The sequence below is a fragment of the Panthera leo genome, chromosome B4 (genome assembly GCF_018350215.1).
Source record: "Panthera leo isolate Ple1 chromosome B4, P.leo_Ple1_pat1.1, whole genome shotgun sequence".
NCBI lineage: Eukaryota > Metazoa > Chordata > Mammalia > Carnivora > Felidae > Panthera > Panthera leo.
The window spans coordinates 16,931-41,058 of NC_056685.1; the positions used below are offsets into that span (position 1 = coordinate 16,931).

At 43.2% G+C, this 24,128-nt stretch overlaps 1 protein-coding gene across 10 annotated transcripts in view; it reads left to right on the plus strand.

Annotated features, from left to right (window-relative positions):
* The first annotated feature begins 384 nt into the window (after positions 1 to 384).
* ZMYND11 (zinc finger MYND-type containing 11) overlaps positions 385 to 24,128 on the plus strand; it is a 133,557-nt gene continuing 109,813 nt past the window's right edge. For 6 of the 10 annotated variants that reach the window (XM_042944708.1, XM_042944714.1, XM_042944715.1 and 3 more), the window contains exon 1: positions 7,882 to 7,973. The gene's annotated coding sequence lies outside the window, so the exon portion shown is untranslated. Of the gene's footprint in view, positions 427 to 449; positions 532 to 696; positions 821 to 7,881; positions 7,974 to 13,938; positions 15,375 to 24,128 lie in introns of those variants that run through there. The other 4 variants (XM_042944712.1, XM_042944711.1, XM_042944709.1 and 1 more) reach the window with 4 other exon arrangements.

Consider the following 24,128-nt stretch of genomic DNA (forward strand, 5'->3'; position numbering starts at 1 on the left):
GTCATTATGGAGAATATGTGAAATCTGTAAAAGTCTGTTTATCTCTGAGTCTCAGTAAAGCATCCACTGGGATCTCCTCTGGTTAGATGTAGGATTACAAACTGAAACAGATACTTCTCCTTACACCTGTACGGGTGTAGCCAGGTGGATAACGGGTGGTCCTGTTCCTCTCGCAGTCCTGGCTGTGCGCGCCTGGAACGAGGAATCTAGCACCCCCCAGCAATTGTTTCTGACGGCCGAGCTGGAAAGACCTCGCCCGCACGTTCGCGGGATCCGCCGACCTGCGGGAGCCGGCGGCCCTGCGGGCGCGCGGCCCACCGGAGCAGACGCGGCCGCCTCGCCCCCAGCCCCGCAGGTCGGAGCCTGACGATGCTGCGAGCGCCGGGCGCTTTGTGCGCTGGGCCGCCGGCTCCCGCGTGCCCGCACGTACGTAGCCTTCACGTGTGTGCTGCTCTCGAGTGCATGTGTGGATATGTAAGAATATGCTGAAGCAAATTCGGAGACAGGCGCCGAGGACAGGACCGAGGGAAGGTGGGTGTGGGCGTGCGCGGCGCCGGCTCGGCCGGGAGGGAGCCCGCGGCCCGCACCCCGCGGCCCGCTCCCCCGCGCGGCCCGCACCCCGCGCGGCCCGCCCGGCCCGGCCACACAATAAAGTCCGGGGGCGGGCGGGCGGAGGTGGAGGAGGCCGGGCCGGGCGAGCGGCCGCCCCGCGCACCCACCGCCATGTGAGCGGCGCCGCGGCCTCGCAGGACGCAAACTTTCCCCGGCGGCGGCGCCCCAACTTCCCGCCCCCAGGCCTGCCGCGCGGCGCCGAGACCCCGTAAGTGCGGGCGGCGGCGGGCCCCCCGAGTTCCCGGTCCGGCCGCCGCGCCTTCCCGGCCGGGAACGCGCGGGTGTCCGCGGCGGTGGCTTGTCAACATGGCGCCCCTGAAGCGCGGAGTCGGGGAGGGCGGCGGGGAGCCGGGGGCCCGGGGAGGCGGAGGCCGGGCCCGCGAAGCCGGCGGGCAGGCCCGGCAGGAAGGCGGCGGCGGGGCGGGGAGGCGGCGCGGAGGCGGCGCGGAGGCCGGGAGGCGGGGAGCCTCCCCCCCCCCCCCCCCGCGCCCCGCAGGCCTGGGCCCGGGAGGCGGCGGCGGCGGGAAGGAGGCGGCGCGGCGGCGGCGGGGCCGGGCGCGGAGGGGGAGGGCCGGGCGCGGCGGCGGCGGCGGCGGCGGCGGCGGCGAGGACCGGAGCATAATGGTGGGAGACTCGGCCGCGGCGGCGCGGGGCGCGGGGCGCGGGCGGGGGCGTCCGAGCGGTGGCGCCGTCGCTTTGTGGAGCCCGGCCCCGGCTGCAGCCTCTCGGGCCGCCGGCGCGGTGCGCTCGCCGCCCGCCCTCCGAGAACCGCCCCGAGTGGCCCGCCGGGCTTTGTGCAGGCGGGCGGGGGCGGCGGGGCCTGCGGGGATCCCGCCCGCGCCCCCTCGCCCTCGGCGGGTCCGGGAGGGGCGGGCCGCAGCAGGAGGACCGTGCAGGGCCTGCTCGGGCCGGAAGCCGGGGAGTCGCGTGAGCGCCGCCCGCCGGGCCGGCCCTTCCCGCGCGGCCAGGCCTGGGGCCCTCGGGCCGGGGTCCGCGGATGCGCGGCCCTGTGAGTGGGGGAGGGCGGCGGCGCGCTGGCCGTCGCGGCTCGTTGTTGGAGGGCGGCGGCCGCGGCCGGGGCAGGGCGGGCCCCGAGGACCCAGGCGGGGCCGGGTCCGCGTTCTGTGGGGTAGCCTCGGCGGCCGCCAGGCCTCCGTCTCCTCAACAGGTCCTCCCGGGCCTCGGCGCGGCGTCCGGAGCGGGGCCGCCGACTGCAGGCCCGCCCGGGACCCCGGCTTCCACGTGGACGGCCCCCCGCGCCCCCCACCCCCACCCCCGTGCGACCCGCGGTGCGGTGTTCGTGGGCCCTGGGCCCGGGTCTGGCTGGGCGCTCAGGGCAGGTGCCTGCAGGTTGGAGGGACCCACGGGTGCCCCGAGGTTTAGGTCCTGGGCCCTTAGGTCCGCTTCATCCGGTGTTTTGCATCCTACAGTAAGCCTGCCTAAAAAGAATTTGGTCTGTTGAAAAGCAGAAAGTAAAAGGCTTGTTTTGTTTTAAAGTGAGAAATGAAGTAGTTGTAGCTTACTAAATGTGGGATGCATAACCTTTTCGGGTTTTGGGGTCATTGACTCTAAAGGTTGGAAGTTATTGAGGAGACAGTCTTGGTTGTACTTTAAAAGTTTGCTTTCTGGTAAGCACTGTCACCTTTGGTTTTTCTGAATTCTAATTTGTACAGTAATTAGATAGAATATGAATTTTGTACAGGCATGTTATTTTCCACGTCTTTGGCGAATTGGCGCTGGTTATGGTCATTTTTGGTGGATTCTTTATAGGATTGTTAGGCTAGAGATTCAAAGAGTAGGAGATGTGGGATGTGTTTATGAGAGAATCAATTTATTTTTTTTTTCTTAACTCTACCTGTGGTTAACAGAGGATTTCTGTCTTTTACATGGTACTTTCTCCCCATAGATGTTCATGAGAAAACTGAATCTCCCTTTCACATTCTGTAAAGTGGGCAATTTATTTCTGCAGTTACCTGTTGCAACGTGTTTAAATACACCTGTAAATGATTTACAGAGAACGATCACTTAAAATGTTAATTTTCGCTTCTGAGCTCATGCTGAATATTCCTGGGACCTGGTTATGTTGGTACTTGGAGTGGGGTGTCTTTTTTCCGATTTCCTTGAATTGACACGTGTTTATGTAAACTCTTTCCTAACTCTACCCCTTTTTCCTTAGGGGTTGTTCAGGTAATTCTCTCACGAGCACTGTAATAGAGACACCCATGCATTTTGGCATACCTTGAGATTTTAAGTTAATGAAGAATTCCGGCTTTTGTAATAGAGGTATCAGATGCTGCCTTCATATTGCTTAAAGACCTAAACCTTTGGCGTCCTATTTCCTTTACCTTCCTTTACTATCCATCCATTAAATTCTACATAGTAAATGTCATTTAGGTAAAGAGGGTGTATCTGGAAAAAAAAAATGGAGTTAATGGTCAGACTTTGCCTTATGATAGCTAAACACTTTTCACTGTTTGAAAACCTTAACTTGGACTTAACACTGAACTTTTTTTAATAGGGTGATTAGATTTTTTTTTTTTTTTTTTGGTCATTTAGATCAGAGAGGTGGCATAGCAAAATGATCCCTGAGCCAGATGACTTGGGTCTGAATCTCCTCTGTCAAAGTAACAGCAGGCAAATTAATTACACTTACCATGCCTGGTCTCAGTTTCCCCATCTGGAATACAGGAATGATAGTAATTGTACCTACCTCATAGACCTATGGGTGCACAATAGTCTAATAGTGATTAGACTAATTCAGTTCAGTTGAGTAAAATTCAGGCTAATAATTTAAACTCCTGTGTACAGGAGAGAAGCTCTGAAATTACAGCACATCGTGCTCACATGTGTCTTGTTTACCGATTTGTGGTGTTGTGCACCTCGGAATCTGTATTTTCAACTTTAGTCATTTCAGAAAGTTGGAAAATAAGCATTTGTTTGTTGTAGTCCTTGTGGTTCATTTACTTGAAGCAGTGTTAAGGGTCTTTTCATCATTACTTTTTTTTGCTTTTACTCTTTTTTTTTTTTTTTACTGGTAAAGTATACATAACAAAATTTATCATCTTAATTTTAAAGTGTATAGTCTGGTGATATTAAATTCACACTATTGTGCAGCCATCACCACTGTCCATCTCCAGAGTTCTTTTCATTTTGTAAAACTTAAAATCCAGTCATACAAACACTGACTCCCTACCTGCCTCCCCCCGTGCCTGGCACCCACCTATCCTGACTTCTGTATCTTTGATGAAGAGTCTGGGTAGCTGAAGTACACGGTGTGAGGTCTTGTTGTAACTGTTGGTAATCAGTGAATCATTTTCTCTTTTCTCACATCTGTCACCCTGTCTGTAACTGCTTCAGGTCGTATGTTTTATATTTACTTGAAGCAGAAGGACTTTCTGAATAAAGAATAACTGCTTGTCATCTCTTCCTTTGGAAGAGGAATTCATAACCTTCACCAATATCTTTACTAGAATTTTGACAAGTAAAAAATAATTGAGTTTAATTTTTACTTGTATGTATTGAGCAGTAACTTTAAGTTACTCTTTTTGTGGTGGCGTCAAAATTTAAAAAACAAATCTGCTTTGGTGCAGTGATTTCGTGACAGTCATTAGTGATCTAAAGGTTCTCTGTATCATCAGTGGTTTTGGTCTTGATTTTTGAAACATTTGGTATCTACAAGTTCATCACATAAATGAATACCATAATAATATGAACCAAATGGTGTATATTCATTGAGTCTTAGCCATTGTGCAAAGTCCTTTACATATGCTGTTCCACTTTTAGAAATCCCACAGCACAGCAGTCTTTGTTTTAATATGAGAGGCCCCACCACCTCCTCCCACACCCCATTCCAGCGTAGGCTCTTTAACAAGAAGTGGGCAAACGAGGAGTTTTGTGAGAGAATGTGCTCTGTAGAACCTAAGTTTGAGGATCCCTGTGAGAGGAGGTAAAGTGATACAAACGAAGCTTAATGGGAGGGAGAGAACAATCCAAATCTAAATACCCAAGAGTATGGTCTTTTTGAGTAGTCAAGTCTTAGCTGTATTATTTTAAACATGTCGAACCGCCGTAAGGAAAGATCTTATCGCACATGTGTGTGCCTGTTACGAATAATTTTTCAGGCAGAAAATTCTTAAAAAGTGGTTTATTGTGAAAATGCTGTATTATACTTAATGTGAAAGTTATTTACAAGTGTAAATAGTCTATGTTTACTTGGACGTTAAAAAGTATTTGTGTAGTAGTTCATTATTTAGTAGGGACATTTAGTATATTGTTAGATACTTATTTACCTCAATTTTACAACTAATCTATGTGGAACTAATAAACATTTAGACATTTAGTCTTTCATTGTATTATATTTTCTATTCAGTAGTAAAAGGTTAAATGTTTGCCTAATTTTACGTGAATTTGAAGAAATTACAAAGGTAACGGGATACTGTTAAGTCCACATTTTTCAGGCATCCTAGGACTCCTCTGTTCTTCAGTGTTGAGAGGAATATATCTCGCAGATCACATTATATTGGAAAAATGTGTATTGATGAAAACTTGTGTGGTGTTTTATTTATTTTGTAAACTGAGTAATATTTAAATATAGTAGGTTACCTAACTTTGTTTTAAATAAATGCTTTTGTAGTTCACATTACTCCATAATTACTGTTTCATAAGATTACATTAAAATGTTGTATGTTCTGACAATAGGTAGAATGTTTTAATATCTCGTTCATTAAACATTGTTCTTTATGGAAACATAAACATTGTTCTTTATGTTTTAGACACTTGCTAGGTAACAATTACTGAAGCAAGTGAAAGGTGACAGAAGAAAGTAAGGATAGGTGCTGTGGAATAGTATATTGCATTTGAGTTAAGATTACTTTTGAGGTTTTAACACTGATTTCAGATTTATTCTGATTTGTAACTTTGTGATTTTATTATGTTCATCACATGAGGATTTTTAAAAACAACTTTGTTGTGATTAATACTTTTTTATGTTCTTCAGATATTATCTAAGTATTTAGTGAAAGGTAGACCCGCTTAAAAATTTTAATATTTTCCCCAGTTTGATATGCTTACATGCTAAGTAAATTTAAAATATAACGAGGGAAGAATCTTCTTACCTAGGTAGGCATGTATCATGTAAACACAAAAATATTCAAAATTTCCAATGGATTTGTGGAAAGTTAGTCACCTAATGCTAATTCTCACAATTGGGATTAAAAAATGCTAAGTTTTTTGTTTTTGTTGTTGTTTTTTTTTAATCAGGAAGATACAGGGATTTATAGCAGGAGAATCTGTCATAGATATATTTTAATTTGCTGTGTATTGACATTAGGTCCTTTGAGAAGTTCACCTTCCAGGCAGTTTTAGAAAGCAAGGTTCTGGGGCGCCTGGGTGGCTCAGTCGGTTGAGCGTCCGACTTCGGCTCAGGTCATGATCTCGCGGTCCGTGAGTTCGAGCCCCGCGTCGGGCTCTGTGCTGACAGCTCAGAGCCTGGAGCCTGTTTCAGATTCTGTGTCTCCCTCTCTCTGACCCTCCCCTGTTCATGCTCTGTCTCTCTCTGTCTCAAAAATAAACGTTAAAAAAAACAATTTTAGAAAACAAGGTTCTATCATCTACACCATGCTTGTGGCAGCACCGTTTTCTTAAGGTGTCACTTAGTGAACACCTACTTTACTAGGCAGTTATACTCTGGTTCAGTCTTCGCTACAGCACAAGGAGAGAAGTGTTATTACGGTATGATTATATGATAAATTACATTGCTACAGTACAGTTGTAAGTACCCTGTGACTTACAAGGAGACAGCTGGACCCAGTGGGTTAAGTACCAGTGCCAGAGGTCACACAGCATACATGATCAAATGGGTTTTGAGTTCAAGTGTATGACTGCCACACTTATACTCTATTTGGCTGCTGTTTCCCTAAAACCTACCAACTACTGGGCTCTTTTTACTGTTATACCTTCATCCACCAAATGTACATTTATAATCCTGAAAAAGCACAGAGTAATAAAAGAATTTAACACTATGCCTACTCTCCTTACAAAAAGTAGGAGGTGGGAAGAAAGGACTGTTGGGTACCTCCTGGTAATCAGAACTTTCCAAATGCAAAGTTCTGGTTAATTCCAATCTCTCTGGTAAATGACAGCTAGTAATCTGAGAGCAGGCATCAATGATTGGCTCATTGTCTTGCTGTCACTATTGGCAGTCACACTATGAAGATAACTTGGTGCAGGTGTTGGGGCCAACTTACAATCTTCATTTTAATACTTACATATAGAAGAGAAATGTCTGAGAATTTTCAGAATTCACTCCAACAATAGAGTGTTCTTGCTATATGAGAGGGAAAAGTCATTGTCTTGAGGAAGCTTTTAGCATTCCCTTTGCTAAATAAGTTCAGTTTGGATGGAAGTAGCTAATTTCTTGGAAGTAGCTGTAAGTACTGAGGCTTCAGAATTCAGTAGGTGTTTACTATTATCTAAAATAAAGTACTATGAGAACCATATGGTGAAGAGAGACCTAGATGAATGGAGTTGTAGCCTGCACAGATCCAGACCATCTTGATACTCGTCAGAAGGGATGTTAGAGTGGGATATTAAACATGGTTTTCCCATTTAATGGCTGTAGAAAGATTTTTAGGAAGAAGGCTTAATGAAAGGGTAAGCATGGAAACCATGTTGGCTTGAAAGCTGCTGTGAACTCTTTAGTTTTTTTTGTAGATTCTTATCTGCCTGTTGATTTTTTTTCCGTCTCAGAAATGCACCTGAGAAACGGTGTCTGGGAGATCAAGTCCTTAATTTTTGGGTTTTGACATGTAGCACGTCTCCTTTACCCGATTCTTTCAGTAGGAACAAGTGAGATTAATGTATTTGGGATTTCCACTGATACCATATTTAATTTTTCAGGCATTTTATTTATCATTAGAGGTGTTGTCTTTTTAAATTATAGAGTACATAAAGTTTAAGGTGATTTATTTTTCTATTGTACTTATAATTTAACCTATTTTTTAAGTTTATTTTTGAGAGAGAGGCAGAGAGGGGGAGAGAGTGTGCACGTGCACACAAGTGGGGGAAGGGCAGAGAGACAGAAGGAAAGAATCCCAAGCAGATTTCCACGCTGTCAGCCCAGAGCCTGATGCGGAGCTCGATCCCACGAACCGTGAGATCATGGCCCCAGCCGAAATTAGATACTTAACTGAGCCACCCAGGTACCTCTACATATTTCTTATATTTTAAAACATTTAATATGTAATGTCAAAAACCTGTTTTCTCTTTTTTGAAATACCTTCTTAGGTTACTACTCTGCACACCTGTATTAACACAATTTTAAGAAGTCTCTTGTAATCTCTAGTCATGTTGGATTGTTTCAGGTAAGAAACTTCTGTTTGAATAATTTGAAAGTTAAATTTTATTTTCTGAGGATTATTAGAACTAGCTTCTAGTCCCCATTATTTTCAGGTGAACAACCTGAAACAACCACGAAGCCAGTTTAAAGTTAGGCTTTCTCTTGGCTCCCTACTTCTGTAGAAGCCAGGGTACACGGCAGCTGGTTTTTAGATGGGGAGGAAGCAGCCCTGTGCACACTTCATTTCCTACTGGTCCCCGGCTTCTTACTGCTTTTTCTTTTTTTTTTTTTTTTTTTTTTTTTTTTAATTTTTTTTTTTTTCCAACGTTTTTTATTTATTTTTGGGACAGAGAGAGACAGAGCATGAACGGGGGAGGGGCAGAGAGAGAGGGAGACACAGAATCGGAAACAGGCTCCAGGCTCCGACACATCAGCCCAGAGCCCGACGCGGGGCTCGAACTCACGGACCGCGAGATCGTGACCTGGCTGAAGTCGGACGCTTAACCGACTGCGCCACCCAGGCGCCCCTCTTACTGCTTTTTCTAGTTCTACATCATGTGACAACACACAGCTTTTAGAGTGTGTTGTCATATTTTCTTACCTATAAATAATTTTCTCAGTTTTAGAGTACCAGATATGTTCAGAAGCAATTATTAAATTGCTGTTGTTAGAATTGCATTTTTTCCCCCAAGAGAACACTTTTAATAAAATGAGGCACAATGTTTAATAAGGCAAAAATTCACACAGAGGGTTAATATAACATCACATTCTCTTGTGTGTCCTGTGGGGAAAAAAGGAGGTATAGAATTGAAGTAGCTTAAATTTTTTTAGAGCCTTTACCGTTACAAAGTAATATATAAATTTGATGTACCTAACTATCTTGTTCTGAAAATAAATTTTTTTTAAAAATATTTATTTATTGTTAAGAGACCGAGAGAGTGTGAGCAGGGAAGGGGCAGAGAGAGAGAGGGAGATACAGAATTCGAAACAAGCTCTAGGTTCTGGGCTGTCAGCACAGAGCCTAATGTGGGGCTCAAACTCATGAACCGTGAGATCATGACCTGAGCCAAAGTCAGATGCTTAACCGACTGAGCCACCCAGGCGCCCCTGAAAAGAAAATTGCTGAATCGTGTTGCTGAATTACATTTATTATCATAAAGTTTTAAATATCTATATATTTATAGATATTCTTAATTCACAAGATTTCAAATACATAAAATTAAGAAATCAGACGCTGAAAAGTAATTTGACTAAAGTAAAAGTACATGTATTTTCCATAGGCGGACCTCAGGCAGTCAGGTCTCTCCATGATGATATTGTTGCAAGGTGATTGTTGAAATTAATATTCCTTCTCAACATACATCACATCAGTGACCACATCAATGTCAACCATTTAAATTTAAAAGGATTCTCTTGAAATATCTGTTGTAGACAGAAGAACTAACCAATTTAGTAATGTTTTTGTAGTACCAGCAATAGCACTTTTAATCTTATCTCAGTTTCTTTCAACTACAATTTAGAATAAAACAGTTGTATCCCATTTATTCACAGCCAAAGAAAGTAAGTTCTGCTGAGTGCCCATAGTCAATCCAACCATGGCTCTCTGGTACAATGGTATATAAATAACTTTCATCAAACTAGTAAGTTTTAATATTTACTAGATTGAATACTGTACCTTAGGACAAATTGAGACTGTCAAGTCCCAGGTAAAAGTCTAGTAGCACCCACGTCAGTATTACCCTGTGAGTGTTCAATAATGTTTGGTGTTAGTGAACTGGTATTTTCTACCTCAATTCTTAATATGGACCATAGAGAGCAAAATGGAGATGTTGACATGAAAAATGTTAGAACATAGCCCCTTGCAAGCTAGTGTTACAAAGACACCACTTACAAAATATCCTAGGCTTTACAGCAATAAAATCTTTGTATCATGCTATTGATTCGAAGTTGGTTAGAAGGCCTAAGATATTTTGTGAGTGGTTTCTAACCAACTTCATATGAATTGTATTTTAAATAGCATCGTCTTCTAGAGTTTCACCTTGAAGAATAGAGTGGGGATGTTAGACGGGTGTAGGACCGGGAGTCAGTGTTTGTTCTTCAGTAGAGGTGCCGCTTCCTAGAATGATTCTAAATACTGTAACTAATAGGAGCGGGATCACAGGAAGTTTGATTTATAGGAAGTAATTGAGAAAAATCTGAATTCTTTCAAGTGAAATGCTGAACTGAACGCTGGCTGTTGCAGCATCTGCCCTCCGTGTCCTGGACCCCGGGTGGCGGGAGGCTCTGCTTCTGGTCTCTTCCCTGCGCTGAGGCCTGGAATCTGTTACCAGGCAGTGCACGGAAGTCTCTGTGAACGTGTCCTTCACTTTCTCCCCTGGGGACTACAACAACCCTGTCATTCAGGAAATTTTGGAGTCCACTCTTATGCCCTGCTGTGCTTTATGTAAAACTTCTTTAGCCAGTAATTGTTTATCCTTCCAACAGTGGGTTTTTGTTTTTGTTTTGCTTGTTTTCAGTGAGCAAGTATATTGGTTAATATTAATAATAGTTTGTAACCTTTGGTTGGGTATCCACCTTTCACTTCCTCATTCCACTGCCAATGGTGAAGTCAACTCAAAATTTACTTGACAGTTTGTGGGCATTTACGTTCTCTGCCGAGTCTCGTCTTCTCCACCTTACTGCCAGCCGTCAGTGGTTTGTCCCTCAGTTGAACTGCATTAGCCTCAGCTGGTTCGTATTCTGTTGCTTGTTTTTATTTAAACTTTACCCCATAATCGTCTTGCCAGTTCCTTGACCTGAGAACCCTGACGGAGATTTTGGTATAATTCCTGGTATGGTGCTGTACATGGCACGTGGAGGTAGGCAAGACTGCCTGCGTACTGTAGGCACTACACCACCATCTGGGCTCTAAATCCTGCTGGATTTCTCAGCTGAGCTCATTTTCCACTTTCTGTCCTGACTTACTAGAGCCCTTTCTCCTGGGCGAGAGCAGGCTTGTGTGGGAAGTAACATGCTGCACCTGCCGTCCTCTTCACCTGTGCCCTGCACATCTGCCCTCCAGAAGCCTCTCACCTGCTGTCAGACACATGTGACATCTCCCACCATCACAGAATAACACAGAGCAGCAGACATCGTGCTGAACTGCACACCTGCTCTGGTTTTCTTTTCTCCTGTACTAACCTTTCTGAGCACCCGTCAAAAGAACCGTTTCCCCCTTCGTTTCTCCACTTCTTCTGGTCCAGTGTCCTCCACCATCGGGTGATTGAAGCTGCTCCAGCGAGGTCACGGTGACGTGACCTGTCGGGCTTCATTCTGTGGTTGTGAGGCACGGTTGACCATCCCCTCCTTGGTTTCTGAAATGCCACACTCTTGAGCTTCTCTTGAGCATTTCTGACTGCTGCTTCTGTGTTTGCCAGATGCTGCTGCCCTTTCTTCTCCTCTTTCTCCTCTTGATTTTAGAGGGAGACTGTGCTCAATCCCACAACCGTGGGATCAGGATCTGAGCCGCAATCAGGAGGCAGACGCTCAACCGACTGAGCCACCCCTGCACCCCCGAGATGCTCTTCTGCCTAGAAGTGAACGTGAGGTGCCCCTGTGCTCTGCCCTCGGAACCCTGTTCTTTTCCTGCCTGGCTCCCTCCACAGTCTCATCCCTGCTCATGGTCTGTTATCATCAACATGGTGGTAGTTACTGTATCAGCTTAGATGCTTTCAGTTCAAACTCGGAGAAGACCGTGGCTCACACTGGAAGTCCAGGGATAGGACGGACTGTGGGTCATCCTGTCAGCAGCTTGGAGGCCTGTCTTTCCCTTGTGCAGTCACCCCTGCCCCCAGCAGCAGCTTTATTCTGAGACTAGTGTCCCTCATGGTTGCAAGATGGCTGCATCACGTCTAGAACTACTGATACTCAGAGAAGGAGGAGGCTGTTTTTTAGGGGCAAGGGCATCTGTCCTAGAAGTAGAAGTGAGGAGGGTGGAATTACTATGACTGATACTGAATAACCCTCCGAGCCAAAAAGCTGTTGGGGAACTAATCGCTTTCTTTGGCTGGACAATTCTTCAGTGACTTCCCAGTGTCTTACGTTGTAGTCTCGAATCCTTCATAATGGCTTATGAAGCCCCTCCCTGCAGTCTGGCTCATGCACACAGTACCACCTTTGATGCTACTCTTTGCTTCAGCCTTGCTGGCTAATTTTAAATGTCTGGAGGCTTTGGGTTAAATGTCACTTCTTCAGGGAGAGATGAGGGACCACAACCTCTTCCAAAGTGCTTCCATACTTTTTTTTTTAGTATTTTTTAATGTTTATTTTTGACAGCGAGAGAGATGGAGCATGAGCGGGGGAGGGGCAGAGAGGGAGACACAGAATCCAAAGCAGGCTCCAGGCTCTGAGCCCTCAGCACAGAGCCTGACGTAGGGCTCAAACTCACAGACCACGAGATCATGACCTGAGCCGAAGTCGGACGCTCAACCGACTGAACCACCCAGGCGCCCCATACTTTTTTTTTTTTTTTTTTAAAGTATGTACAACGTGGGCCTTGAACTCAGTCCCTAAGATCAAGAGGTTCCTGAGATCAAGAGCTGCACACACTCCACTGATGGAGCCCCCTGGGCATGTCTGGCTGCAGCCATTTCTAATGCTGATGTGATGGGATTATTTTAGAAAACAATGTGCCTTCATTAACCGCAGTTAATAATTACATGCTTCTTGTAGTTTCCTGGGGACTGCCTCCCCTCCCCCTCGTTCCCAATAACCTGTAAGTTTACAGGTTAAAATCCTTCTTAACACAGTGGCCTAGGAGTTACTAAGCACAGGCCAGAAATGTGAATGAGACCAAACCTTTTTTGACACCTTTCTTCAGGGTTGCAGGAAACACATTTTAACCAAACTAAAACTGAGAGTACTTCAGGAACAGAGGTTGTATTAAAATAACGGGTATTTGGCACTTCAGCTGTGGAAAGTGCTCATCAGTGTCTGTTGTTGTCTGTGTCCTCTGTTGCCATACACTTTGCTATGTGTAAGGTAGTGGTTAAGATTTCATAGTTTCTGGAAGATGTAATAAAACATGGAATTCAAAGATATTATAAGCTTTGATATGTTTATTACATCAATTCAATATAAAAAACAAGACAAGAATGTGTATTACCCAGGCCTGCTCAGAGGTTAGATGTCAGCTGAAATGCATTCTTTTCTCGATGTTTGCCGCTGTTGCAAGAGTGCGTGCCGGGAGCCCGCGTGCCACTGTCTCCCCCTGCTTTGTGTGTTTGCGATCTGTGAGCTGCAAAATGGTCCCGTAACTTCTTAGTTCTCCTCTTGTCATTCATTATAATAAAATTCACGTACAGTAAAATAAGATTTGCTCCTTCATGAGAGTAAAATATCCTTAAGTGGACTGCTAAATAATTGAGGGTTTAAAATTTTTTTTTTAATGTTTATTTTTGAGAGAGAGACAGAGCCAGGGAGAAGCAGAGAGAGAGAGACAGAATCTGAAACAGGCTCCAGGCTCTGAGCTGTTAGCACACAGCCCGATGTGGGGCTCGAACTCATGAACTGGGAGATGATGACCTGAGCCGAAGTCAGACACTTAGCTGACTGAGGCACCCAGGCGCCCCAAGGGTTTTAAAAAATTCTCATTGAGTCTCATGTAATCAGAATCTACACAGTGGAAAAGTTCACCTGCAAAGTTTGGTCTAATTTCATGCATTAAAGAGATGATATTTTATAGGCAAACGTATTAGGAAGAAAGAGAGGTCTATATAAACCGATTAAATTCCTTCAAAGATTTATTTGTTTTAAAGTTTATTTTGAGAGAAAGAGCGTGTGCTAGCAAGTCAGGGAGGGCTGGAGAGAGAGAATCCCAAGCAGGCTCCACACTATCAATGCAGAGCCTGACATGGGGCTCAAACCCAGGAACTGTGAGATAATGACCCGAGCTGAAACCGAGTTGGATGCTTAACTGACTGAGCCACCGAGGTGACCCTTCATTCAAACATTTATTAAGCGATAAGTGTTACCTGTAGTATAAGCTCTCTACAGCGGATGACATGGACCTTCCTGTTGTCCCTCTGCTGTTGAACTCCTTAGCACAGTGCTGATGTGTACCTAAATAGTTCATACTCTGTCGCTTCTGAAGTACAGAATTGTTATGTGTCCTTCAAAGTTGATGTTTACCAGTGTACAGTCTGCAAATTATGACAGATTCCTCTTGGAAAAAAATATTTGAGAAACAACGCCTTTTGGCTAACTTAGCATGGGCTGGTATGGTTGCTGTGTTGTAAATAATGGCTTCAAAAAATAATTCTCGACACAAACATTATGACCCTGTTCATAGTTTTTTAAGTTCCTGAAAGACCGTGATCATGTCATTTTAACTGACTTGTTAGGAAATAATGTTATGAGTGAGTTATAGGACAGGGAATACTCTGCCATGGTGGCAGTGATCAGCCTTGGCTGTATATCTAACTGGAAAGCTCATAAAAGCTTTGGTTTTCTTCATCTCCCTGCTTAAAATGGTTTGCAGGATGTTCACTTTATCATGTTACAAAAATGACTATTTAAAACCTCTGAAAAGTAAAGATTACATTTTATTATAATTATAGTCCATCTTTTTATTCATAGTAATGTTATGTCAGGTCACCACAGACAGGGAATTCACCAACATTGATCCTTTGCTTCTGAGGGAAAAACACAGGGTTACGTTCCTGCTAGCCCTCTGCTCACGTTTTTGTAAACCGAAATGCCATTTCTGTTCTACAGTGTCATTTGCTAAAATCCTTATAAAACAAGCCAGTATATGCAGGCAAATTTAACCTTTTTTCATATGGTGTCACTTTTTGAAACATGGCAGGCAGCCAGCACTACCTGAGGAGGGTCTAGCGTTTTCTTGACCCCAGGTAACTGGACTGTAAATTTCTTGGACTTTCACCTCAGAACAATGCCGTCCACTACACTTTTTGATCTGTTATCATCTCCTGGATCCATGAATGCAGCTGCTTTTCCATCTTTTGAGCACCGTAGATGTTACCGTAGCACTTTCTGGAGTAGCCTCAGGCACGAGTGGGCGCACTTCTCCTGCCTGGTTCTGGGTGACGGGGCAGGTGAGTTGTTAGGGACAGCCCTGTGACCGGCTGCCTGAATGAGGCCTACCTGACACGTGCACCCTCTCCATGAGGCAGCCACAGCCTGCTGTGCTCAGGAGCCCTCGCTTAGACTGTTCAAGCTGGGAGATCACCAGCAGCGCGCAGAAATGCAAAAACCATGCATTAAGTAGACCGCAGAAAGGGCACTGTTTACTGTCTGGGCTGGAACAGGAGGCGGAATGGAAGCTGGGAAAGTGTCCTGTCCTGAGTGACTGCGGCCACAGGTACGGATTTCAGCAAGAGGGGAGTTCACACGTGTGAGTTCTACAAATGATGAGAATCTGCCGTAGGTAGGTATCTGAAGTCTTTCTGTGTCAGGGTTTTTATGTTCATTTCATGTTTGTATCTTTTATTTTTACCTGAAAGTTCATGGCTACAAGTGAAATATGAGAAAATTCCTCTTGTTTTGACTTCCTTTAATTGGACATCTTTTCCTAGTAGTTTTATCTGCAGAGAACACAGATGAGCACTTGTGTAGAAAAGGGTTACACATGTTAAAAAAAGGAAGACCTATTTGGCCTCAGTGGCAACGTAAGAAAAGCACAATAAGACAGGATACAATTTTTGCACCTTTGTTTTTGACTGAAAATGAAAACAAGGGTCGTTGGAACGTGTGGCTGTTGATCTTGGGAGTGTGAGTTCGAGCCTCATGTTGGGCATACAGAGAGAACTTAAAAAAGAATGAAAAGACCAAAAATCTAGAGAGGCTAACTGATATCCATAGTGGTTAGAAATCTAAAAACTCATACCCTTTATTTAGAGGAGAACTCCTACCCTCTTACAGCATGACCCTGGGAAACCATCTGTCATCAGGGTGGTGGTCTGATATTTGGTGGATATTTGAAACAGCTTTTAAAGGAAAAGTGCATCTTTTAAGAAACATGCATACTGGGAAGAGGTTAGTGGGTCAGTGGTGAACAGTAAGGGAGGAGATAGAAAATTAACAAAAGTCAAGCGCACATATGTAAAAAGCATGTCTGATTTGCAACATGAGCTCACCACAGGACATGTGGCAATGTCTGGAGACCTGGGACATTTTTGACTGTCATGCCTTAGGAGAAATTATTGGCGTCTAGTGGGTAGACGTCAGGGATTCTGCTAAGAGCCCCACAGCATAGACGCCTGCTCTGTGACACCCCGAGGTAGGTAGGTAGGTAGGTAGGTAGGTAGGTAGGTAGGTAGGTAGGTAGGTAGGTGTCTCTGTGCATGGCGACGACCCTGGATTATTAGGGAAACGTGTTTGCTATCTCTACATGCTGTCTAAGCAGCTAGGCTGTGTCTGATAGATGTTTGATTGCCAGTCACCTTGCTTTAAGGAAATTTTAGTGCTTAAAAAAAAAATCATCATCAGGGGCACCTGGGTGGCTCAGTCAGTTAAGCAGCTGACAAGCTCAGGTCGTGATCTCATGGTTCATGGGTTTGAGCCCCGCGTCGGGCTGTGTGCTGACAGCTCACAGCCCACTTCAGATCCTCTGCCTCCTTCTCTCTCTGCCCCTTCCCTGTACTCTTTCTCAAAAATAAATTAAAAACAAAAAAAAATCATACTTATTTGGAAGATTTATACATCTTGTTTTTAATTATTTTAAGTTCCAGTATAGTTAACATACAGTGTTCTATTAGTTTCAGGTGTACAATATCATGACTCAACAGTTCTTACATGTCTTGTTTTTAAATAAGGATAAACTGTTTTTGTATTTTAGTTGTTTTACTTATGAGTCCTGTAACAGTAACTCTTTGGAAAAGCTTTTTTCCTTGTCAGGTGATTAATTTCTTAAGATAAATATAATCAGATATGATACATACTTTAGCTTAAAGACTTATTTAAATTAGAAAGAAAAAACAACTAGTGCTGTCACGTTTAGATAGTGTGAAAACCATACATTTGGAGGTAGATTGGTGGATTATATTCTTTTGAGAGACAGCATAGTATGGTCTGCATTTTCATCACTATCCAGCACATGACTCCGAGTACCTACCTAGTAAAAGCACAAAGTAGTTTGAGTCAGATTAGGAATACAAACAAAAAATACCTTCATATTAATATTTTAGGTTATGTAGGTACAGATCTTTTCATTGATACTTGAAACTTGGCAGTATATAATCTGACATTTCTTTGATATTTTTTGGTGGTAGAAGAGGATATTATAAAGAGTTTTAAGTTTTTTTAAACTGAATTTTATAATTAATTGTTGTTTTCTGTTATTAAGGATCAGCTACTATGTACAGTATTGAGTGTTTGATACCTAGGTCTTGGGAACTTGAGGAAAGTAATTTAGATTTAAAATACATGGCAGGGGGTGCCTGGGTAGCTCAGCTGGTTAAGCGTCTGACTTCGGCTCAGGTCATGGAGCCTGCTTCAGAATCCGTGTCTCCCTCTCTCTCTGCCCCTCCTCCACTTGCCCTTGTGCTCTCTCTCCCTCTGTCTCAAAAATAAGCATTAAGATTTAAAATCTGTGGCAAAGGGGCACCTGCGTGGCTCAGTCAGTTAAGCATCCAACTTTTGGTTTTAGCTTAGGTCATGATCTCACGGTTCCTGAGTTTGAGCCCCACATTGGGCTCCTTACTGACAGTGTGAAGCCTGCTTGGGATTCTCTGTCTCCCTCTCTCTGTCTCTGCCCCTCCCCTGCTTGCTCTCTCAAAAAATAAATAAAGTTAAAATATATATATATATGTGTGTGTGTGTGTGTGTGTGTGTATGGCAACATGTTAATTATTAAAACACAGAAGATTCATGTAATTCTACTTTTGTAAGACTCCTCATGTGAATAAGCTGTGTCCTTTGGCTTCTGTGACTTGTGTTTTAAGTGCGCAGTTCAGTGGTTTCTAGCACATTCTCAAGGTGGCGCAGCGCTTTCACTCTCTAATCCTAGAGTATTTTCACACCCCAGAAGGAAACCCCGAATCCATTAACATATTCCCCATTCACCTCTCCCAGCCCAGGCAGCCCCTCCTCTGCTTGCTGTCTCTGTAGATGGACCCATTCTGGATGTTTCCTGTCATTGGGGTCCTAGGGCATGTGGCCTTTTGAGTCTGGATTCTCTCACTGAGCATCATGTTCAAGGTTCACCCATGTAACAGGTGTCCGTACTTCCTTCCGTTTTATGGTTCGGGAGTTTTCCGTTGTATGAGCAATAACCTAGTAGATAGACCATATTTTATTTACCCAGTCATCAGTTGATGGATATTTGCGTTGTTTTCATTTTTTGGCCGTTACGAATCACGCTGCTATGTCTATATCCGCACAAGTTTTGTTGGACATAGGTTTTTCTTTTTGATTGAGATCTAATTGCCATACCAAGGTGTACTGTGTGTTGATTTGATACCTTATGTATTTCCATATGATTATACCATGGAGGTAGCCAACACCTCTATCACATCTCATAGTTATGATTTCTGTTGTGGTAAGAACATGTAAGATCTGACTGCTCAGCAACTTTCAAGTGTACGATATAGTATTGTTAACTGTAATTACAGTGCTATGCATTACGCCCCCAGAACTCATTTATCTTCGAATTGGAAGCTTATACCATTTGACCAACATCTCTCCAATTCTCTTGGTCATTTGCCTAGAAAAATTGCTGGGTCATATGCCTCCTCTCGAGAAACTGCCACACTATTTTCAAAAGCCACTGCATCATTTTACCTGCCCACTAGCGTTGTGTGAGGATACAACTTCTCCCCATCTTAGCTGGCACTTGCTTTTGTCTTGTTTTTTTGAGTAGAGTTTTCTTATGAGTGTCAAGTAATATCTCACTTTGGTTTTGATTTGCATTTTCCTAGTGATCCGATGATGTTGGGCGTCTCTTCATGTGGTCGTTGGTCATTTGTTTATCTTCTTTGGAGAAATGTCTCCTTATATCCTGATATCTTTTTGTATCATTGCCCATGTTATAAGTGGGTTGTCTTTTTATTATCAAATTGTAAGAATTTTTTTTTGTAGAGTGTGCATAGAAGTCCTTTTTCAGATATATGATTTACAAATAGTTTTTGTCTTGTGGATTGTCTTTTCACTTTCGTGATGGTGTGCTATGAAGCAAAACTTTTAATTTTCATGAAGCCCATTTCTTGGTTGCCTTTTCACATGACCTCTCGTTCTTTTTTACACCTGCTTTGTACTCCACTGGGTGGGTGCCCCATGCTATGTTTAACCAGTCCCCTATTGATTTAATATTACAGATAGCGCTATAATAAATGGCTTTTTGCGCATATCATTTGTGATTGTGTCAGTGATATTGCTAGCCCAACTAGTAAATGCATACATGATTTTGGTGGTTACTGCCACCTTCCTCACATGAAGACTGTGGTGTTTGTGTTCTTACCAGCAGGGTGTGAGGAGGGTTGTTGCTGTGCTGCTGTACAGCAGAGGATCTTGCCAGGCTCTTCTACTTCCAATAGTCTGATAGGTGAGAAATGGTAAAATGGAGTCCCAGATTACTCTTCTAAAAGATTTCCGTAAGCACTTGGGACTAAATCTCAACTTTCTATCTTCATGCATTAATCTCTTTTCATGTGCCAGTCCTGCACTTATTAATTATATTTACTAATAATTAGTTATGTATTAATTCCTGGTAGGGTTAGCTCTTCCTCATTGTTTTTCTTTTTGTGAAAATTCTTGCTATTCTTCCTAATGAAGTTTTATGAAACTGTTTTCTTTCTTAAGAAAATAATTTTGAATATTTGATTGAAATTGTATTAACTTCTAAATTAACTTAGAAAGAATTGGCATTTTGATGATCCTGAGCCTTTCTACCTGAGAACATGGTATCTTTCCAGCTATTCAATTTTACATTTGTGTTTTTCAGGAGCATGTTATAACTCTCACCATATTGGTTTGTGTATTTCTTTAAGTTTATGACTACTAGATATTTCATTGTTTTTAATCTTTTGTTATAAATGGGATATATTTTTGTTTCTTCTAAATTGTGTATATGAAGACACTGCTGCATGTTAATTTTTTATCCTATTAAATAAAGTATTTTGATTGAATTTTTTATTCTTCTTAGTTTTCTGGATACATAATCATACCATCTGTGTGTGCAAATAGAGGTATTGCTACCTTCCCCCCCCCCCTTTCCTGTTCCTCTGATTGCTTCCTCTTGTGTAACTGCACTGATAAGTACCTCCAGTGCAGTATTAAATGAGAACAATGTAGTGAGGACCCATAATTCTTTATTTACTCTAGCAGAGAATTCTCTAATAATTCATTAATGCTGACTTTGTTGCTACATGCATGTATATGTACACATAGTTCCCTCAGTTCATTTTTTTTTACATGAATGGATGTTAAATTTTGTCAAGTGCCTTTTCAGCATTTACAGAGGTGATCATATTCTTCTTAGCTCTTCTCACGTTAATTATGTTAATGTATTTCCTAATATTGAACCATCATTTCATTCCTGGAAAACTGCATTTATTTTAATGTGCTGTTTGGTTCTGTTTGCAAAAATTTTATTTAAGATTTCTGCAAGGATATCCATAAATTTATGTGTATTGTTTATTGTTTATAATATAAGTTTGTGTGTTTATTGAATCTAAGAAATTCTCCATTTCACCCTGATCCCTCTTATGTTTCTCTCTGATGTGGACTGGATACTCCGGTTCTGCCTTAGAGCACTCGCTCCAGGAATTTGCTGTCTGCTTCCTGTGTTCAGTCCTGTTTCCTACATAGCACAGGGTTCCCAGGTCTTCCTTAATTATGGTGTATTTATTCATATTCATAGCTTCCTGAAAAGGGGTGCATAGGGCATTCTTTTCTGGGTTATGTGCAGATGGAAAATCTCTTCGCAGTAAATTCAACCTTCACTAGTTGATTGTTTGCATAGTTACAGAAATTTGGGTTGAAAATAATTTTTCCTCAGCATTTGTAAGGCATTCTCCCATCATTTCCTAGCTTCTACATTGCTGTTGAGAAATCCGAAACATCTCAGACTGTGGCAGCCTGGGGGCTCTGCTGCTTTCCGCTGGTGTTCTGACCTTTGAAGGCAGCGTGCTTTGGCCCTCCTCCCATTCCTGTGCTGGGCACCTGATGGGCCCTTTCCCCTGCACATGCCTGTCTTCATTGCTAGGTTCTTTCCTTGAATTATTTCTTGGATAACTTTCTCCCCTCCAGATACTCTTTCTGAAACTCTTGTTATTCGGATATTGTATCACCTATAAGATTTTCTCCTCTGGTCTCCTGTTGTGCGTTTCTTGTCTTTTTCTTCAACTTTATGGGACATAGCCTAAACTTATCTTCTATTCCTTTAGCAGGGTTTGTTATTCATCATCTTTAAATATTTTCTCAATATTCCTGCTTACAATGTTCTATTTATGGGTTCATAGATACATTCTCTTTTCCATCTCTTGGATATTTGTTATGTGTATTTTGAAAATCTTTACTATTCCTGCATTTTCTGTTTAAGTATCATGTCCTCTCCCACCTCCCCTGGTTTTCTGTTTGCATGATACGACCTTTTTCTTTGTTTTATTGAGAAACTGTTCACCAGTGTCTGGTGATCCTTGGCTGTCCGTCCATATTTAAGGGTGAGGCACTAGAAAGATATATGAAATTCTGCATATGGGCTTTACAGTAAGGATGTCAGTGGGCCAGATGGCTGCTTCTTAGTTTCCCTCGGACATCAGTGTCTGTGATAATTTAATTTCTCCACAAAGTTCTCATCTGGCCTCTTGCCTGAGCCTGAGATTGGGTACCTGGAATTTAGTGGTAGAAAGGAGCTGCCAGGTATTTACAATTCATCGTGTAGCTTTTTATTGAACCTCCTGTTTTTCGCTTGTATATCACCACCACCCTTGTTTCTGCCAGATGCACTTTCTGGTTCTACCTATTCATAGCCTTTGTCTCCTGTTCCCTCAGGGATGCGGATGGGTGGATGTCTGATTGAACCTGCCTGATGGCATTACAGATGCAGGAGTCTAATGGCTTCTTATCCAGTCTATTAAGTAAGGCCATTTATTCAGCATCCCTGGTTATCCCTGCACCTGCTGCCTCCTGTTCCCAAATTTTCCTGGAGTTGTAGGCCGGTGGCTTGCTTCTCATTACTACACCCCTGTGTAAATTTGATCTTTCACTCTTTGGCCAGAACATTTATAGTTGATTTATCTTTTTATCTTTTTTCATTTTTTCGTAGAGTATATGTTCTTCAAAGATATTTGTTTTGTTTGTTGCTTTTAGAGAAGAGGATAAAATAGAAAAATCTTTATTCTGTCATCTAAGGATTACTTTCTTAAATCAGATTGTTGCCTCTTCTGTTCTTCTGAAGTTTAAAATCCTGTTTGTTGCTGCCTATTGAAATTATGTGGAAATCCACACTGGTGTGGTCACTCTGGACTTCGGATCTCAGCATACCTCTCTGTCTCTTTGCACGTTACAGTCACTGTGCGTTCTGCCTTCCTCCATCCCAGGCTTTCTCACACGACTAGCTCTTTTTCATCATTCAGGTCTTACCTCAAATAGAATCTCCCTAATATTCTAGGATCATCAGGATTGGTTAGGTTATACTACCATAACAAGCAACCTCCACATCTCAGTGGCTTTAAAGAAGAGTGATTCTTGCCCATCTGACACGTCCCTTATAGATGGTCTGGGAACACTGCTGTGCACTGTCCTCATTCTGGGACGTAGGGTGACACAGCAGCCACCATCTGGCTTTACCCATGGCATAAAGAAAAAAGGGCATAGCCTATCAGAGAGAGAGAGAGGTTCTAAATCTTCCCAAATGGAATTGGTATAGATCCTTTTTACACAGATTCCATTCGCCAAATCTAGTTACGTGGCCAAACCTAATTTAAGGGCAGTGGGGGAGTTCAGTCCTGCTAGTGCCAGGGACAAGAACTACAAATATCTGATGAACACTAATGACACTGCCATGGCAATGTGACCAGCCAGTGTAAAGGAGCTGTACTAGGCAGGGTTCTCCAGGGACACAGAACCCACAGGACACATGCACGCACACACATGGAGATTGGTTTTGCTCTTTGTTTATGGAGGCTGGGAGGTCCCCAAATCTGTAAGCTGGAGACCAGGAAAGCTGGTGTTGCGTTCCTGTCCAAGTAAAGCCAGGGGAGCTGATGGTGTAAATCCCCGTCCCAAGTCAGAAGATGAGATGAGCTGACCAGCCACCCTAATAGGCCCAGGCCCCCCGTGGATTGGAGGAGGCCCACTTTTGTGGGGAGGGAAGTCGCTTTACTGAGTGCACCCATTCAGATGTTGATCTCACCCAGAAACTGTGTCTAACCAGCCTTGGGCTGGTGGCCTGTGAAATTGACACATAAAATTAATCGTCTCAGGAGGCCTCACCATTGCCTTTTATTTTTTTTATAGGACTTGGCACTGTCTGAATTCATCTTGTTTTTATGTGTATTATCTGCCCGCCCCCCCTTTCTGAGTTGTCCACCACGTCCTGAGTACCTAGAGCAGTGCTAGGCAAACAGGCGCTCGTAAACCTGTGTACGTGATGACCCAAAGGCTGGTTTTTAACAGGAGCACGTCATGAAAGCCTTTGCTGCTAAAGAGACTACCGTAAGACTGCTTCTCTCTTTTCTTTCCTGCCCAGTAAACAAAATTAGGTATGCTTTGTGTGAACTGCTGTAGACAGCTAACAGTAGTTTCCTTTAATATTATAGAGTTAGCGGTTAAGTGTTCGAAACACTTTAGTAAAAGTAGTTGAGAAATCACCTCCCATTTGTAATGACATGGATGGAGCTAGAGAGTATTCTGCTAGGTGAAATAAGTCCATCAGAGAAAGACACACACCATATGATCTCACTCATATGTAAATTTAAGAAACAAATAAGCAAAGGGAAAAAGAGAGGCAAACCAAGGTACACTGTTAACTATAGAGAACACACTGATGGTCACCAGAGGGGAGGTGGGTGGGGGATCAAGGATGCACTTGTTATGAGGAGCAGTGGGTGATGTATGGAAGTGTTAAATCACTGTATTGTACACCTGAAACTAATATAACACTGCCTGTTAACTAATTGGAATTAAAATAAAAACTTAAAACCACTTCAATTAAGAGAAAACAAAGTTATGCCAAGAATAC